At 51.0% G+C, this 15086-nt stretch overlaps 1 protein-coding gene across 1 annotated transcript in view; it reads right to left on the bottom strand.

Moving 5' to 3' along the window:
- The window catches only part of ALPL (alkaline phosphatase, biomineralization associated), a 44391-nt gene extending 37472 nt beyond the window's left edge, over positions 1–6919 (bottom strand). Inside the window, exon 1 of the mRNA XM_082273259.1 lies at positions 6803–6919. The gene's annotated coding sequence lies outside the window, so the exon portion shown is untranslated. The remainder of the gene's footprint in view (positions 1–6802) is intronic.
- Positions 6920–15086: the final 8167 nt, after the last annotated feature.

Genomic DNA, 15086 nt, shown 5'->3' with positions numbered 1-15086 from the left:
AGAAATTGGTAGGTGAACTGCAGGAAAAAGAGGACTAATCTCCCCAGCGGGGACACCGACAAAAATACAAACCTGGCAAAGGGTCTAACCCCTTACAGAACTTCAGCCCCATACCCCTGTCCTCTCCTATACGTTGCACTGCCCCCTCCTACCTCCTGCCCTCTTCTGTACATTGCACTGCCCCCCCACCCCCTGTCCTCTCCTGTACATTGCACTGCCCCCCCACCCCCTGTCCTCTCCTGTACATTGCACTGCCCCCCACCCCCTGTCCTCTCCTGTACATTGCACTGCCCCCCACCCCCTGTCCTCTCCTGTACATTGCACTGCCCCCCACCCCCTGTCCTTTTCTGTACATTGCACTGCCCCCCCACCCCCTGCCCTCTTCTGTACATTGTACTGCCCCCCCCCACCCCCTGCCCTCTTCTGTACATTGTACTGCCCCCCCACCCCCTGTCCTCTCCTATACATTGCACTGCCCCCCCACCCCCTGTCCTCTTCTGTACATTGCACTGCCCCCCCCCACCCCCTGTCCTCTCCTATACATTGTACTGCCCCCCCCGCCACCCCCTGTCCTCTCCTATACATTGCACTGCCCCCCACCCCCTGTCCTCTCCTGTACATTGCACTGCCCCCCCACCCCCTGTCCTCTTCTGTACATTGCACTGCCCCCCCCCACCCCCTGTCCTCTCCTATACATTGCACTGTCCTCTCCTGTACATTGCACTGCCCCCCACCCCCTGTCCTCTTCTGTACATTGCACTGTCCCCCCACCCCCTGTCCTCTTCTGTACTTTGCACTGCCGCCCCCCCCCCCTACCCCCTGTCCTCTCCTATACATTGCACTGCCGTCCCCCCCCCTACCCCCTGTCCTCTCCTATACATTGTACTGCCCCCCCCACCCCCTGTCCTCTCCTGTACATTGCACTGCCCCCCCACCCCCTGTCCTCTTCTGTACATTGCACTGCCCCCCCCCCCACCCCCTGTCCTCTCCTATACATTGCACTGTCCTCTCCTGTACATTGCACTGCCCCCCACCCCCTGTCCTCTTCTGTACATTGCACTGCCCCCCCACCCCCTGTCCTCTTCTGTACATTGCACTGCCCCCCCACCCCCTGTCCTCTTCTGTACATTGCACTGCCGTCCCCCCCCCCCTACCCCCTGTCCTCTCCTATACATTGCACTGCCGTCCCCCCCCCTACCCCCTGTCCTCTCCTATACATTGCACTGCCCCTCCCCACCCCCTGTCCTCTCCTATACATTGCACTGCCGTCCCCCCCCCCCCCCTACCCCCTGTCCTCTCCTATACATTGCACTGCCGTCTCCCCCTACCCCCTGTCCTCTCCTATACATTGCACTGCCCCTCCCCACCCCTACCCCCTGTCCTCTCCTATACATTGCACTGCCGTCTCCCCCTACCCCCTGTCCTCTCCTATACATTGCACTGCCCCTCCCCACCCCTACCCCCTGTCCTCTCCTATACATTGCACTGCCGTCCCCCCCTACCCCCTGTCCTTGCCTATACATTGCACTGCCCCTCCCCACCCCATACCCCTGTCCTCTCCTGTACATTGCACTATAGTCCCCCCCCCCCACCCCCTGTCCTCTCCTATACATTGCACTGCCATCCCCCCATTCCCTGTCCTCTCCTATACATTGCACTGTCACCCCCTGTCCTCTCCTGTACACTGCACTGTCCTCTCCTGTACATTGCACTGTACCCCCCACCCCGTCCTCTCCTGTACATTGCACTGTACCCCCCACCCCCTGTCCTCTCCTGTACATTGCACTGTACCCCCCACCCCCTGTCCTCTCCTGTACATTACACTGCACCCCCCCACCCCCTGTCCTCTCCTGTACATTGCACTTTCAGACTAGATTAGCTCAGGGATTTGGGGGGGGGGGGCGAGTTTGGATTGAGGATTGGATTGTGGTGGGGAATTGGCGCATTTCCCCTCAATCAGGAAATCTGGCACATGCTGCTTCTCTTTCCTCTCCATTGGAGTCAAACAAGCCTCAGCTAATGGCTTCCCGCTGCGCCTTCTACAGCCACAAGTAACCCGACCCGTCTTCAGTCACATTCCTCCCAGCCCTTGGATTGCAATTAGGAGATTCCGGGGTCACCGACCTTTCCCAAGGGGCTGTGCGGGAGAAAATGTTCAGCACCCCAAAAACTGACCACAAACCATGTACTTCTATAGAACCGCATGTTCAGCACCCCAAACCATGTACTTCTTCTATAGAACCGCATGTTCAGCACCCCAAACCATGTACTTCTATAGAACCGCATGTTCAGCACCCCAAACCATGTACTTCTTCTATAGAACCGCATGTTCAGCACCCCAAACATGTACTTCTTCTATAGAACCGCATGTTCAGCACCCCACAGACAACAAACCATGTACTTCTATAGAACCGCATGTTCAGCACCCCAAACCATGTACTTCTATAGAACCGCATGTTCAGCACCCCAAACCATGTACTTCTTCTATAGAACCGCATGTTCAGCACCCCAAACCATGTACTTCTTCTATAGAACCGCATGTTCAGCACCCCACAGACAACAAACCATGTACTTCTATAGAACCGCATGTTCAGCACCCCAAACCATGTACTTCTATAGAACCGCATGTTCAGCACCCCAAAAACTGACCACAAACCATGTACTTCTATAGAACCGCATGTTCTGCACCCCAACAAACCATGTACTTCTATAGAACCACATTTTCTGCACCCCACAGATTGACCATGGACCGTGTACCTGTACATCTCTATACAGGCACACAGTCCATGGTCAGTCTGTTGGGTGCTGAACATGCGTCTCTATACAGGCACACAGTCCATGGTCAGTCTGTTGGGTGCTGAACATGCTTCTCTATACAGGTACACGGTCCATGGACTGTATATAGGGAGCTGAAAATTGGCTCCTGCACAGCCCCTTGGGAAAGGTGGTGACCTCGGAATCTCCTAATTGCAATCCAAGTGCTGGGAGGAATCTGAAGACGGGTCTGGTAAATTGTGGCTGTAGAAGGCACAACGGGAAGCCAACACGTGTTCAGGACCCCACAGACCAACCATAGACCATGTATAGGCGGATATGTGTCCCTACAGACAGACCATAGACCTGTGTGGACATGTATGTTCAGCCCCCCTAAAGAGTTGACCCCTGGCTGTCTACTAGTATAGAGGCCGATGTTCCGTACCCCATAGACTGACCACAGACTGGGACCTGTATGGTGCTGAGGACACCGCTGGTGTCTGCTGATTGGGGATTGGTGTCTTTGCCAAACTGGTCACTTCACAAAGCTTCCTGATGACCTCGGTGATGGTTTGGGGTCTGTAGGGGGCAGAAAATGGGTCCTGTGGTCTTTTACTGTAGACCATATTTAGTGGCCCAATGTGTGGACAATGTAGAGGACTTTGGTGTCCCCTTGGGTCAGGAAGTGTCTGTGACCACAAACTATGGATCTAGAAGTCTGCTGAGACCAGAAGGATCCTTTTAATGTCCTCATTGGCTGCCAGGAGCTTCTGAAATGGTGAGAACTCCAGGAAACCCATCTGAATCCACCACTGAGATCCATAGGAGAGCCGGTGTACCTAATGAGGGCTGGTGTACCTGAGGGCTGGTGTTGCCTATGTGAGATGGTTTACCTGGCCCAAGCTTCTATTCTGTCCATCCAGACCTGAGATTTACACAGCAGATGTTTTATATGGCCGTATGGTCTTGCTCTATCGTATCCCTAAACGTAGAATGGTAATTTACTTGTTTGGCTGCTGGCTTGGCTTTCACAAGATAACCTTTTTTTTATTTTTTTCTGATGTATACTCTGATGTATACCAGCCAGTGCAGTCTGCATCCCGGCTTAATATTCTAGAAGCAGACGAGGAAGTTTACTGTTCCTCTGTGTAAGTCTTATCAGCAAGCTAAGTGCATTCACCGTGCCACTAAATTAAACAGGAAACCGAGTCCATATGTGTAAAGAGCAATTCTATACAAATGTTGTAAACATTCATCAGATTACTTGCGGAAAGCCCAATCGCACACTGAAATCCTAGCTGGATCTGGCATACCGCCATATACTACAATATAGAGAGTGACTGCAGTCTCCATCCCCTTTCCATGTCTTTCTGCACCCCCCCCTCCCCTCCCCCGAGTGTTCCCCCCCCCCCCCCCCCCCTGCATGGAGTACTCAATTCATCCAGGAACAGAACCCTTCCTGCTGGATCCGGGGTTCCCATAAGATCCCTGTATTCCCTGCAAGGTACCAAACCACTGGATCAGGGGACCCCATAAAATCCCTGTATTCCCTGCAAGGTACCAAACCACTGGATCAGGGGACCCCATAAAATCCCTGTATTCCCTGCAAGGTAACAAATCGCTGGATCAGGGGACCCCATAAGATCCCTGTATTCTGCTTTCCTTACATCCTGTATTCCACTCTTGTTTACTGGGACTTCTGAGCCGCAGAACTACGTAAATGTAATGTAGGGGGCTGGGCTGTAACTGTGACCTGGGCCCCATTGCAATACCTTAAGGCCCCCCCCCCTATAATCTCCATCTCTAAGCGGTTTCCTCTAGTGAGTCAGAATAGTAATTGCTTTTATATCATCATATAGAGGTTCCCAATGCGTATCTAATCTGATTGCTAAATACCAAACCCTACCTACATAAGATTCCTCCAATGTAGTCTCAGCGGGCCCCATAGAAGATACATGGCCCGCTCTTGGCTCTGGCGGCGGCCCGCTCTTGGCTCTGGCGGCGGCCCGCTCTTGGCTCTGGCGGCGGCCCGCTCTTGGCTCTGGCGGTGGCCCGCACTTGGCTCTGGCGGTGGCCCGCACTTGGCTCTGGCGGTGGCCCGCACTTGGCTCTGGCGGTGGCCCGCTCTTGGCTCTGGCGGTGGCCCGCTCTTGGCTCTGGCGGTGGCCCGCTCTTGGCTCTGGCGGCGGCCCGCTCTTGGTTGAGAGCCCCAGAAATACAACAGCCCCAGGATTTGTATTGATGAGCAAAACGGCACCAATGCGTCTCTATCCATAATAATCTGGAAGGGTCTCACTTTGAACCTGGTCTGGATTTTTATATCCTTTTGGTATTCCTTTCCTCTAAAGCGGGGTACACACTGAGAAAATTGGAAGCCTTCAAAATTGTGCATTGCAGCACCCATGGTTGGTCAGATGTTGCATAAGCTTTGCATTGCGGAATGTTAAAATTGACCCGACGTGATTGCCAGGCTTTGCCACTCTCAAAACGCTTCCATTGAGTTCAATGTAAATGCACTGCAAACCTGTCACAAATGCCCCTATGGCGTTTTTATAGCGCTTTTCAGATGCGTCTAGAAAGCGTTACTAGCTGAGCTGATGAAAAACAAAACTCCATTCAATAAAACGTCAACAGAGGGGACATCTGACAAGCGTTTTAGAGTCAAACGCATCCAAAATGCGTCAGTTAACCTGTCTTCACACATTTGGGTGTGCTAATAGGCGCTCCAACTTTGCATGTATAAATGAGCCCTAACAGTTCAGCGAGGGTCTGGGGGTGTCCTAGTACATTGTCCCCCTACACATTGCGCCAACTGGGAAGACACAACATGCCCAATATTCCCAAACATTCCATGTCCTTCCGGGAGGAAAATGGAGCCCGAAAATTGGAGCAAACTATCGGAAATTGGACAAGTGTGCAAAATGCTTCAATTCACAAAACCAAAATACTTCATCCTTCTTCAATTTTAATATTTGTTACAATCTACGTGACTGAAATATTCAGTTCTTATAATCTACAACTAAATTATCAAATGGACCAACATATTACATTATTACAATCCCCAAAACCAAGACCTTCCATTCTTATAATCTACAAGACTAAGTCCCGGTTCGCACTGGGGCGACTTAGCCGCCTGACAAGTCGCGCTCCATTTGGCGCAATGGAACCGTTCCGACTTAGAAAACGGTTCCTGCACTACTTGGGGGCGACTTCGGAGTGGCTTGCATGGATTTCTATTAGAGACGTCTTTTGCAGGCCACTCTGAAGTTGCGCTGCACGGGGGGGGCTTCAGAGTCGGGCGACTTTGAAGCCGCCCCAGTGTGAACACATTACATTGTTACAATTTACAAGGTCAAGACCTTCCATTGTTAGAGTTTATATTCTTTCCTACGATCTACAAAAACAAGATTCCATTCTTCTAATCCTACAACTAAAATATTACAATCTACAGGATCAACATTTTCCATTCTTCTCTACAAGACTAAAAAATTCCATTACAATCCACAAGACCAAGACATTCGATTGGCAGGAATTAAATATAAAAAGAACAATCTAGGAAATATATTCCATTGGTTTTGTAGATTGCAACAATCCTTTTTATTCTTGCAATCTACAGGACCAGAACATTCTATTCTTCCAATCTACAAGAGTAAAGGATTGAATTCCTGCAATCTACAAGAACAAAACTTTCAATTGTTACAAAATCTACAACCAAAACTTTCCATTGTTACAAAATCTACAAGCAAAACATTGTTATATCTACAAGCAAAACACTCCATTGTTACATTGTTCCAATCTAGAAGAGCCCGGCACACCAAGCCTTCTATTTTCACGTGAACAGAATCTCATTCAGGAATCCTCTATAGGAAGCCAAGTAACTTGTAGAGGATTTGGGACGTGAAATCGGAATCTCTTCCCGTTTGCCCCTTCCAGCACAAGTTTCTGTTCATGTGTGAACTTGCATTATTTGGGGGGGGGCTGAGGTTGGGGCCCCCCGGTTATCTTTGTTTCCTCCTGGCAGAAAGGATTGAATGGATCGGAGTCTTACCTTGTACCCTGCGAGGTGTGAGAGTGCAGAAGTTGTGAGGAGTAGTGAGGAGGGAAGTGGAGGTAGATCAGGACAGCCCATTAAGATGCACACCAGCAAATCCTTTATGACCTTGTCTCAATCCCAGCCTCTTCTTTTTTCCACAGCAGCCCCCTTCTCCTTCCTTCCCCCTCCCCATTCTTCTTTTCAGCCTCTCCAATAAACAGGATTTTCTCCCTCAATGGGTGAGACATTTTACCCAGAGAGCCCCCTGCAGGGAGCGGGTCCTGGAGGCTGCTGGGGTCTCCTGTGAGGAGCATATTCTGAAGACCCTGCAAGGAGGGTGTTATTGATACTGTTAGGATCCCCTGTGGGAAGGGTAGGACACAGACAGCTGGGGTCTCCTGTAAGCAGGGGGGTCCTGGAGACTGCTTGGGTCCTCCGCAAGAAGGGGGTCCTGGAGACTGCTTGGGTCCTCCGCAAGGAGGGGGGTGCTGGAGACTGCTGGGGTCTCCTGTAAGAAGGGGGAGTCCTGGAGACTGCTTGGGTCCTCCGCAAGGAGGGTGTCCTGGAGACTGCTTGGGTCCTCCGCAAGGAGGGGGTCCTGGAGACTGCTGGGGGTCCTGGAGACTGCTGGGGTACCCTGCAAGGAGGGGGTCCTTGATACTGTTAGGATCCCCTGTGGGAAGGGTAGGTCAGACAGCTGGGGTCTCCTGTAAGGAGGGGGGTCCTGGAGACTGCTTGGGTCCTCCGCAAGAAGGGGGTCCTGGAGACTGCTTTGGTCCTCCGCAAGGAGGGTGGTGCTGGAGACTGCTGGGGTCTCCTGTGAGGAGCATATTCTAAAGACTGCTGGGGTCCCATGCAAGGAGGGGGTTATTGATACTGTTAGGATCTGTGGGAAGGGTAGGTCACAGACAGCTGGGGTCTCCTGTAAGGAGGGGGGTCTTGGAGACTGATTGGGTCCTCTGCAAGGAGGGGGTCCTTGAGACTGCTGGGGGTCCTTGAGACTGCTGGGGTCCCCTGCAAAGAGGGGGTCCTTGATACTGTTAAGATCCCCTGTGGGAAGAGTAGGTCACAGACTGCTGGGGTCCCCCACGAGGAGGGGCTTCTGGAGACTGCTGGGCAATCGTGGGGCCCTGTAAAGCCTTCCAGACAGGTCCCCCAACCCTGCCTACACCTCCCTCCCCAGGGTGCAGTGGAACAGCAGCACTGACTTTATCTGCCTACACCCCAAAAATGAGTTTTTTCCCACCTCCTGGGCCCCTCTTGATCTGATGGGGCCCAGGGAAATTTAATTTCAGCCCTGTTAGCAAGTAGGAGGGGGGGGGGGGGGTGTGGTCTAGTAAAATTAATTTATTTAGGCAGAAATGAACACAAAAGCTGCCTGGACCCCCCCTGTTTAGCTGATGGGAGCCTTGGCCCAGTAAAACGGGACCGGTTGTACTGCTTTATTAGCGGTCCTGCTGCTGGGGTCCCCTATGGGAAGGGTAGGTCACAGAGGCTGCTGGGGTCCCCTGCAAGGAGGAGATCCTAGACTGCTGGGGTCCCCCGGTGCTGAGAGGGTCCTGGATACTGCTGGGATCTCATATGGGATCGGTGGGTCACAGAGGCTGCTGGGGTCTGCTGCGAGGGGGTCCTTGAGACTGCTGCAAGGAGGGGGTCCTGGGGACTGCTGGGGTCCCCTGTGGGTGGAGAGGGGTCCTGGAGGCTGCAAGGGTCCATTGCGGGTAAACTGGTCCTGAAGGCTGCTGGGGTCCCCTCTCTCGCACAGACTGGTCACATGACCCTTGACATAGGTGATGTTACTTCATGTCTTTAATATTTTACCTCTCCCAAATAATCGGTTACTGGATGAGTAGGACGTCTGTCCAATGTTTGCAGGAGATGTTCTGACCTTCGTACTGGACAGACTCCATCGGTTTCTACATATTCTGTGAATAAACTACGAACACTCTGGGGGGGGGGGTGGGGTTTGGGCGTTCTCTAAATTCTATTTTTCCTCAATCTTGGGTGGGCCAAGGGTCATTAATAAATGAAAAGTCGGCAATTCCCAGTGAATGGCGTTGGAAAGTACTAAAATTTCATTCAATATCGGAATGAATGGACTTTACTGTTAGAAATTATTTTGCTGCAGAAAACTTTCCCAATCTTGTTGTCCCTGCAGTTGAAAGCAAATGTAGAATTGTGCCGCCCCCCCCCCCCCCCCATTAACAGTTAGAAAATTGAAAGAACTAGCGATGCATCAATACCATTTTTTTTCTTTTTTTTTTTTTAAGACTGAGTACGAGTACTGATGCATTTTTCTGAGGACTCGCCAATGCCAATTACCGATACCTACCGCCTAGGAAGAGTAGGTATAGGAGGGATTTAGGGAGTTGGGTGAGGACAGGGTGTGGGGGGGGGATAGTGTAAGCAATGGCAGGGTGGGGGGAGTAGGAAGGTAAGCGAGTGGGGGGTAGGGGGAATAGGAGGGTAAGTGAGCGCAGGGTGGGGGGGGGGGGATGGGAGGGTAAGTGAGGGCAGGGTGGGGGGAGTAGGAGGGTAAGTGAGGGCAGGGTGGGGGGGAGTAGGAGGGTAAGTGAGGGCAAGTTGGGGGGAGTAGGAGGGTAAGTGAGGGCAAGTTGGGGGGAGTGGGAGGATAAGTGAGGGCAAGTTGGGGGGAGTGGGAGGGTAAGTGAGGGCAGGGTGGGGGGAGTGGGAGGGTAAGTGAGTGGGGGGTAGGGGGAATAGGAGGGTAAGTGAGCGCAGGGTGGGGGGGGGATGGGAGGGTAAGTGAGGGCAGGGTGGGGGGAGTAGGAGGGTAAGTGAGGGCAGGGTGGGGGGAGTAGGAGGGTAAGTGAGGGCAAGTTGGGGGGAGTAGGAGGGTAAGTGAGGGCAAGTTGGGGGGAGTGGGAGGGTAAGTGAGGGCAAGTTGGGGGGAGTGGGAGGGTAAGTGAGGGCAAGTTGGGGGGAGTGGGAGGGTAAGTGAGGGCAGGGTGGGGGGAGTGGGAGGGTAAGTGAGGGCAGGGTGGGGGGGTAGGGGGAATAGGGGGGTAAGTGAGGGCAGGGTGGGGGGGTGTGGGGAGTTGGTATCCTGCCCCATCTCTGCCAGTGCTGCCCCCACCCTGGACCACCTCTGGGCTCACTTATTAGCCCCGCTACAGCAGTCATAGCCAGCAATGACCGAGCTCAAGAGGGCCACCCGCCCGCTTGCTCAATAACTAGGAAGCTTGCTCACTGTAGTTCTCCGCTGCCTGTTGGTGTACGGCCGGTCTATGAGCATTGGCATGCCCCCCCCCCCCTTTCCAAACCTACCACAATGCTACCTAATGGTGTCACCCTTGTGGCGGGTGGCTGAAATGTCATTGGTTGTTAAGGACGCGGCAGCTCCTTAACAACCTCACAAATGCGCTTCTGGAAGAATGGTGAAACATTCCCATAGACACTCCTAAACCTTGTGGACGGCCTTCCCAGAAGAGTTGAAGCTGTTATAGCTGCAAAGGGTGGAGCCAACTCAATAGTGAACCCTACGACTAAGACTGGGATGTCATTAACATTCATGTGTGTGTAAAGGCGTCCCAATACTTTTGGTGATAATCTGTATGTGAATAACTTGTAGGACAGGGGTATTGGGAGGAAAGTAAAGGGGGAGGATAGGACAGGGGTATTGGGGAGGAAAGTAAAGGAGGATAGGACAGGGGTATTGGGGAGGAAAGTAAAGGGGGAGGACCGATGGACAGGGGTATTGGGGAGGAAAGTAAAGGGGGAGGATAGGACAGGGGTATTGGGGAGGAAAGTAAAGGGGGAGGACGGATGGACAGGGGTATTGGGGGAGGGGGGTGGAGTAAAGGGGTAGGACAGATGGATCATGGCGCTGGGGTAAGTAAATATGTGAATGGTAAGCTTGACATCTGGTGTTTGGCCAGGAAATGACCCTACGTCCGCATCATCAAAACGGCAAAACTATTTCAAATGTTGAAGTCCTTAAATGAAATCCAGAAGGACCTGGCTGGAAGGATTCTCCCATTGGCTGTCAGTTGTATTGCATTTCCTTCATCCAGAGATGTGAGCCCCGGTCTGATGCCAAATTGATTGTACTCAGCTGTGAGGAATTCCAGTATTGCCTTTTTCATATGTTTGAAATGGAGCAATGGACTCCAGATTATGAAAGGGGGGGGGGGGGTGAACAGCAGCTTTTGTATCTTCTGCTCAATCAAACTGTAATCCATATAATGGCTGATGAACCAAATGTTGGTGGCTTGGCATGCCTCTTGATACCTGATTTTATTCCACATGAAAGGCCTTAGGGCACAGGTGTCAAACACAAGGCCCGTGGGCCGAAGCGGCCCCCCAGGCCATTTCATGTGGCCCTCGCACCTCTCCTGCAGCACCCCCCTTGTCTCTGCCCCCACATTGTACAGTATTCGGCAGTAGATGGGACAGAACTACTTTGCCAGATCCCGTGCTTCTCTGTGCAGCTGCAGAAAGGCTCGTCTTTGCCCCCCCCCCCCCCACCGTTTGCAGCAGAGAGGAGGGCAGAACTCATCCTACAGATCCTGCACCTCCCTGTTCAGCCACAATACCCCCTTTTCTTTGCCTCCCCTGGTCTCCGCATTCAGCAGAATCTGGAAGCTGACTCCAGTCCTCCTCTGGTCCTCCTCCAGACCCTGTACTTTCTTCCTCCCAAATCCACCTGCATCTTCTTCCTGGCAGCAGTAAAAAGTAAGGGGGTGCATTAGGATGCAAGGAAGAGTGGGTGACTCTTGACATCTCATGTAAGGGGTCGAGGGGTGCTCTGGGAATCTAATCTTACAGATATAACCGGCCCTTTGAGGGCAACCATAATGCTGATTTGGCCCGAGATGAAATTTAGTTTGTCACCCCTGCCTTAGGGGGTGGGGGATTCGCTGGCACTCGCATCCAGAATACAAAAACTCTTCACCTACAAAATGGGAAGTCTGCAATTCCACACAGTGAAAGCTTTAATGACTTCTAGGGGGAGATTTACTAAAACCGAGTGCAAAATCTGGTGCAGCTGTGCGTGGGAGCCAATCGGCTTCCAACTTCGGCTTTTTCTATGAAGCTTTGACAATAAAACCTGGAAGCTGATTGGTTTCTATGCACAGCTGCACCAGATTTTGCTCTCTCCAGTTTTAGTAAATCTCCCCCCATAGTGAATACTTGGTAAAGGACACTCTAAGCCACTTCTGTAGGTTGGCCATTCTCTGTAGAATGTTCTCGTACCACTCCGTAGGGTTTCCGGTCATTCATTGTGGGACTTTTTCATGCCTCTCCAAGGATCTCTGTCATGTTCTCTGTAGACTAATCCGTAGCAAATCATGGATTTTCCCCATGTTCTCTGTATACTGTTCTATTACTCCATGGATCCCTAATAGATTCTTCTCAAGCCACTCAAAGGATCTCTCTCGCCCTTTCTAGACCATTCATGTATCACTCCACAGATTTTCCTTCCACTCCTTGTAGACCATTTTCATACGTCTCTGAGGATCTTCTCTGTAGACCATTTATACAATTCTGTGGGGTTTCCTTGCATTCCCTTTAGACCGCGTTCTTAGCATACTGCTGATTTCCCCCACATTCCCATTGGTCTGCAGATCTCCCTCTCTCCCCCACTCTTGCACCACTTCATGGATTTTCCTCATATTTCATGTAGACGGTTCTGCTACCACTCTGTGGATCCTTCATACTCTATAGATTCTTATCCTACTACTACGTGGATCTCACTCGTCCCTTTTCTAGACAATTCATGTGCCAAAGGAAAAGGAATTGGCAGCACTCAAGGTGGAGTCAAAATATAGATTTATTGACTGGACATCCAAATATGACAATCGTGACAAGGTATCGAGCCGGGGCATGCACTGGTGTGAGTCATCAGGCAATCACACCACCTTGAGCAGTGAGTTCTTGTCTTTTCAATTCATGTGCCAATCCATGGATTTTCCTTACATTCCCTGTAGACCGTTTTTATACCTCCTGTGGATCTCTCTCGCTCATTGTAGACCATTCTCATGGCATACCATAGATTTTCCCCACATTCTCTGTAGACTAGTCTCCTACCGGATCTCTCTCCCCTCCATGGAGTTTCCTCGTGTTCTCTGTAGACCTTAAACCACTTGGTGGTTCTATCTCACGCTCTGTAGACCATTCTTGTAGTACTCCATGGATTTTCCTTACATTCCCTCTAGACTGTTCTACATTCAGTGGAGCTCTCGCTCACTCTCTGTAGACCATTCCTGCATCACTCCATGGGTTTTTCTCACCTTCCCTGTAGACCGTTTTAATACCACTTTGGATCTACCTTTCTCCCCACTCTTGCGCCACTCTGTGGATTTTTCCCACATTGTTGACAGATCTTCTACGATTAAGTGGATCTCTTGCTCACACCCAGTAGACCATTCTTGTATTGCTTTGTGGAGTTTCCACCCATTCCCTGTAGACTGCTTTCATACCACTCTGTGGATTCTTCTTCTACTACCTGGATCTCTCTCGTCCTTTTCTAGAGCATTCATGTGCCACTCCATGGATTTTCCTTACATTCCCTTAAGACTGTTTTCATACTGCTCTGTGGATCTCACTTTGTAGACCATTCTCATGGCATTCCATAGATTTTTAAAACCTTCCCTGTAGACTGGTCTCCTACCTCTCTATGGATCTCTCTCCCCTCCATGGAGTTTCCACATGTTCTCTGTAGACAGTTCTCATACCACTCAATCTATCTCCCTCTCTGTAGATTTTTGTATTACTCCATGGATTTTCCTTACATTCCCTGTAGACCGTTTTTAATATCGCTTCGTGGATCTCCCCCTCTCCCCACTTTTGCACCACCCTGTGGATTTTCCCCACGTCGTCTGTAGATTTTCTACAATTAAGTGCATCTCTTCCTCACACTCAGACCATTCTTGTATTACTCCATGGATTTTCCTCATATTCCCTGTGGACCGCTTTCATACCTCTCTGTGGATCCCTTATGGCCAGAATACACGATTGGCATATCACCCGATCTTTCGACCACCGACTAATGAAAAAGTGTTCGTTGGTCGAAAACATTGCCAACATACAAGCATACAAGGGCCGAATATCGCCCGACTGTTGTCCGCCGACCTTCGAAACAGTGTTCAGCGTGATAATGTTCTACAGATTTCAAATGAACGACCTTAACCCCAATGTATAGAATATCGTTCATTCGCAAACGAGACAGAATTTTTCGTTTTTTTCAAACTGTATTTTTCGATCACAATATCGATATTGGTCATTGATGGATGGGCATTAACGAGTAGAATATCGGCCGATCGTTCGGTGAACGGAAGTTTCCGGCCGATTTTTCTTATCGTGTATTCCGGCCATAACTCTTTCTGTAGACCATTTATACAGCTCTGTGGAGTTTCGTCCCATTCTCTGTAGACCATTTTCATACACTCCATGGCCCTCCCATTCTCTGTAGACGGTTTTCATACACTCCATGGCCCTCCCATTCTCTGTAGGCCGTTTTCATACACTCCATGGCCCTCCCATTCTCTGTAGACGGTTTTCATACACTCCATGGCCCTCACATTCTCTGTAGGCCGTTTTCATACACTCCATGGCCCTCCCATTCCCTGTAGACCGTTTTCATACACTCCATGGCCCTCCCATTCCCTGTAGACCGTTTTCATACACTCCATGGCCCTCACATTCTCTGTAGGCCGTTTTCATACACTCCATGGCCCTCCCATTCCCTGTAGACCGTTTTCATACACTCCATGGCCCTCACATTCTCTGTAGGCCGTTTTCATACACTCCATGGCCCTCACATTCTCTGTAGGCTGTTTTCATACACTCCATGGCCCTCCCATTCCCTGTAGACCGTTTTCATACACTCCATGGCCCTCCCATTCCCTGTAGACCGTTTTCATACACTCCATGGCCCTCACATTCTCTGTAGGCCGTTTTCATACACTCCATGGCCCTCCCATTCCCTGTAGACCGTTTTCATACACTCCATGGCCCTCACATTCTCTGTAGGCCGTTTTCATACACTCCATGGCCCTCACATTCTCTGTAGGCCGTTTTCATACACTCCATGGCCCTCCCATTCTCTGTAGGCCGTTTTCATACACTCCATGGCCCTCCCATTCTCTGTAGACGGTTTTCATACACTCCATGGCCCTCCCATTCTCTGTAGGCCGTTTTCATACACTCCATGGCCCTCACATTCTCTGTAGGCCGTTTTCATACACTCCATGGCCCTCACATTCTCTGTAGACCGTTTTCATACACTCCATGGCCCTCACATTCTCTGTAGGCCACTCTTGTACCACTTTGTGGA

This window comes from Pelophylax lessonae, assembly GCF_965119305.1.
Source record: "Pelophylax lessonae genome assembly, chromosome: 12".
NCBI lineage: Eukaryota > Metazoa > Chordata > Amphibia > Anura > Ranidae > Pelophylax > Pelophylax lessonae.
Note: the sequence above shows the minus strand (reverse complement) of the source record. Positions and strands in the feature narration are given on the sequence as shown.